A 4,715-nucleotide genomic window follows, 5' to 3' on the forward strand; every position below is an offset into this window, starting at 1 on the left:
GTCTGAAAGGAGAGGAGGAAAAAGTCTTTACTGTTGTCTTGAAACTGAGCAGACTAAAGTGGCACTCAAAGGTTAACTGATTCCTCCTGTGAGCCTTAGTGGGGTCACTTCAGTTTTCTCTCTGCAGCTGAAGGCAGTTCAAAGGGCTGATTCATTCCACCTGGGAAGGAGAGCTTTCTTTCCTCCCCAATCACAGGCCTTTCCCAGCAGGGAAGGAAATTGTAAGGTAGATTTCTCACCAGCAGGGCCAGAAGAATGCAAAAATCCATCCAGCATCCAAATGCAAAGGCTGAAAATAAGCCCAGTTTGAGGGGGCAATTCCCTGCCACAAGCAGCCGCTTAATGTAATTAGTGGTTCAACTCCAGAGGTTAAAATTAAGTTGCAAGAAAGTAGCACCAGCGCTGGAGATTCTGCAAAAGGGTGTTTTGCAAAGAGGGACTCCAGTGTTGCAAGAGAGCAGCATTCCGTCCTTGGCTAAAAATGTTCTACTGTCCAATGGTCAGGGGCATTTATAAGGTGTTCCTCTCCACCCCCCAGCCATGACCACAAATAAGATTTATTTTTTTTTAAGAATATTGTTATACCACCTTTCCACAAAAATGTTCACAAAGAAGTTTACAGAGAAAAGCAAAGAGTTAAATGTCTTCATGTCCCAAAAGGGCTCGCCCTCTGAAAAGATTCAGAACACCAGCCGCAGCCACCAGAAAAGATACTGTGCTGGGGCGAAGAGGGGCTGGTCCTCCCCCTGCTCAGTCCAAGAGGAAGACCACTGAAAAGGAGCCTCTTTGCCCAGTCAGCAGGCATTAAAAATCAAAAGATTAAAGGAGCTCCAAAGAAACAAAAACCAAAACTACAGGAAATGAAAAAACAAAAGTGATTCCCTCAACGAGGAAAAGTACTTTTTGTTCTGGTGTTATCAAGGAACCCCTCTCTTGCCCCTCCTCCCTGCATCCCGTTTGTCTCACCACTGCTCTCACAGTGGTGAGACACTTCAACTACAAAACAGATAAACTTGAACAATGGATGAGGCAGATGCATGGTATATAAATTGGATATGCCTTTTCTATACAAAAAGAGTATATATTATATTGGCAACCTTCAGTCTCAAAAGACTATGGTATCACGCTCTGAAAGGTGGTTCTGGCACAGCGTCTAGTGTGGCTGAAAAGGCCAATCCGGGAGTGACAATCCCTTCCACACCGGGAGCAAGTGCAGTCTGTCCCTGGTCTGTCTCCCTGGCTGTGGGCCTTCCTTCTTTGCCTCTTAGCCTCAGACTGTTGGCCAAGTGTCTCTTCAAACTGGGAAAGGCCATGCTGCACAGCCTGCCTCCAAGCGGGCCGCTCAGAGGTCAGGGTTTCCCACTTGTTGAGGTCCATCCCTAAGGCCTTCAGATCCCTCTTGCAGATGTCCTTGTATCGCAGCTGTGGTCTACCTGTAGGGCGCTTTCCTTGCACGAGTTCTCCATAGAGGAGATCCTTTGGGATCCGGCCATCATCCATTCTCACAACATGACCGAGCCAACGCAGGCGTCTCTGTTTCAGCAGTGCATACATGCTAGGGATTCCAGCTTGTTCCAGGACTGTGTTGTTAGGAACTTTGTCCTGCCAGGTGATGCCGAGAATGCGTCGGAGGCAGCGCATGTGGAAAGCGTTCAGTTTCCTCTCCTGTTGTGAGCAGAGAGTCCATGACTCGCTGCAGTACAGAAGTGTACTCAGGACGAAAGCTCTGTAGACCTGGATCTTGGGATGTTCCGTCAGCTTCTTGTTGGACCAGACTCTCATTGTGAGTCTGGAAAACGTAGTAGCTGCTTTACCGACGCATCTCCGAACCAGATCTGACAGAAAGCTCTTCAACCTCTCCAGACTGAGAGCAAAGTCCAAAGTCCAGCTGAAATGTCTGCGTGACTTCCTCTTTGCCAACGATGCAGCTGTCACTACCCACTCTGCCAAAGATCTCCAGCAGCTGATGGATCATGAAGAGCTTTCCGTCTGAGCTGGTCCGGAGACAGATGCCTTCTGTTGCAGTTCCAAAGGCCTGCTTCAGCAGGACAGCGAAGAAAATCCCAAACAAAGTTGGTGCAAGAACACAGCAGTTTGGTTTGGAGGCCTCCAGTGCTGTGCTGTGGTCTCGGGAGACTTCAAAACCCGCAGTCTGAAAGAATCAAAGTGGGGACCAAAGACAGCAGCCACCGGATCGCAGCAGAGGAAAGAGGGCTGGGGGCATAAAAGGGAGAGGAAAGAAAGGGGGTGGCTGGAAGGAAGAGGAGGAGCAGAGAGATTCTGAGAGAGAGACACATTTGGAAAATGTGGGAGGGAAGAGAAGAGGAGGACACAGTGGGCCCAATCCTATCCAACTTTCCAGCACTGGTGTAGCCACAATGTAGCCCTACCTTGAGGAGGCCTCTGTGACTGCCCCCCACCACAGAATGCAGTGCATGCCCCATTGGCACAGCTGCACTGGAAAATTGGCTAGGATTTGGCCCTGTGAGAGAAGTTGATGAAGGGAGGGGGGGCAGAAAAGGAGCATGTGCTGGATTGGGACCAGTGGTCCTTGCTGCAGCTGCAGAGCCTTGAGCCAACAGGGAGAGCTGAAACTCCTTGGGGTGACACAGCTATACTAAGGACTGCCCCCCCCTTACGCAGCCCTGGAATAGTGGAGTGGGATGTAACTGGAGAGGCAGCCCAGTGGGAATTACGAAGCAGGTACCAAGTACAACAGCTGATGGAGACAATTGTAGGGCTGCTGTGAGATACCTGCCAGAACCAGGTCATGGTTCAGGATGTGGACTCACCTCCCTGCATTACAATCTCTGAGCATGAACTGGAGGTTTCCATGACTTTGTGTACCTTGGCTCAACGATCCCCGACACTCTCTCTCTCTATACCGAGCTAAACAAACGCATTGGTAAAGCAGCTACCACGTTTTCCAGACTCACAAAGAGAGTCTGGTCCAACAAGAAGCCGACGGAACATACCAAGATCCAGGTCTACAGAGCTTGCGTCCTGAGTACGCTTCTGTACTGCAGCGAGTCATGGACTCTTTGCTCACAACAGCAGAGGAAACTGAACGCTTTCCACATGCGCTGCCTTTGACGCATTCTCGGCATCACCTGGCAGGACAAAGTTCCAAACAACACAGTCCTGGAACAAGCTGGAATCCCTAGCATGTATGCACTGCTGAAACAGAGATGCCTGTGTTGTCTCAGTCATGTCGTGAGAATGGATGATGGCTGGATCCCAAAGGATCTCCTCTATGGAGAACTCGTGCAAGGAAAGTGCCCTACAGGTAGACCACAGCTGTGATACAAGGACATCTGCAAGAGGGATCTGAAGGCCTTAGGGATGGACCTCAACAAGTGGGAAACCCTGGCCTCTGAGCGGCCCGCTTGGAGGCAGGCTGTGCAGCATGGCCTTTCCCAGTTTGAAGAGACACTTGGCCAACAGTCTGAGGCTAAGAGGCAAAGAAGGAAGGCCCATAGCCAGGGAGACAGACCAGGGACAGACTGCACTTGCTCCTGGTGTGGAAGGGATTGTCACTCCCGAATTGTCCTTTTCAGCCACACTAGACGCTGTTCCAGAACCACCTTTCAGAGTGCGATACCATAGTCTTTCTAGACTGGAGGTTGCCAACAACTGTGAGATCCAGGAAGCTGGACTAGATGGGCCTATGGCCTGATCCAGTGGGGCTGTTCTTATGTTCTTAACTACAATTCCCAGGAAGCCTTGCAGGTCTCTTGTTATCTGGTGTGCTCCCTGGGGCATTTGGTGGGCCGCTGTGATATACAGGAAGCTGGACTAGATGGGCCTATGGCCTGATCCAGTGGGGCTGTTCTTATGGAAGTGGCACAGGCATTGTGTTGGGGCACAGACAACTTGGATTTGTAGGACCACAGTTTTCGTGTAAATACATCCCCTTCCTTGTGGAGTTTTCCATCTTGTCATTTCTTAAAGAGCCAGGCTTGTGAGTCAGGATGTCACAGAACAGCCCCTTTGATGCAGCTTTGCCCCCTTGAGCACATCCCCTTGGGATACGTTCCCTTGTGTTCAGTGGGACTGGCTCACAAGTACCGTGGCTGAGACAAGACGCACACAGCAGCTTGTGCGCTTATGCCTGTGCAGTCAGTACCAGGCCGACTGGGTCAGACTTGTGAATGATGTCCTGGTCAACAATTTCGCAACGCACTGAAGGCACTTGTGAATGTTTTGAAATCTCTCCTACTGATGAATGACACCTTTCCACCGAACATCCAGTCTGGGGTGTCAGCTTGAGTTCTGAGTGATGCAGAACCAAAGCTTCCATGTTGGTTCAGGGAGCAGGTGCAGAGCAATGATTCAGCAGAATCAGCAAGCACCTGGGACAGGCACACCCTGGGTGTGACCAAGCCAAATACTGATTGGCTGAGCCGACTATATGAAGATAGTCAGGAGGAGCCTCAAGTGCAGCAGTAGGGGAGTTGATGGAGTAACTGTGAGACTGCTGCCAGTGACTGAAGAGGCTGGCTACTGTGTGTATGTGATATTACTGACTTATGGACTGAACCTTTGACTGTGTATTATTGGAACTGATTTGGATTTGTTATACTGGAACTGATTGCTCTCCGTGCTGACTCTTGGACTGTTAAATGACTACTCTATATGTGATATCCCTTGACCAATACAACTGCTGAAATACTCTGCTGTAGTTGAAGTGTTGTTCTTGCAACCTGCTCATATTG

Source organism: Tiliqua scincoides, chromosome 9 (assembly GCF_035046505.1).
Source record: "Tiliqua scincoides isolate rTilSci1 chromosome 9, rTilSci1.hap2, whole genome shotgun sequence".
In the NCBI taxonomy this organism is placed as follows: Eukaryota; Metazoa; Chordata; class Lepidosauria; order Squamata; family Scincidae; genus Tiliqua; species Tiliqua scincoides.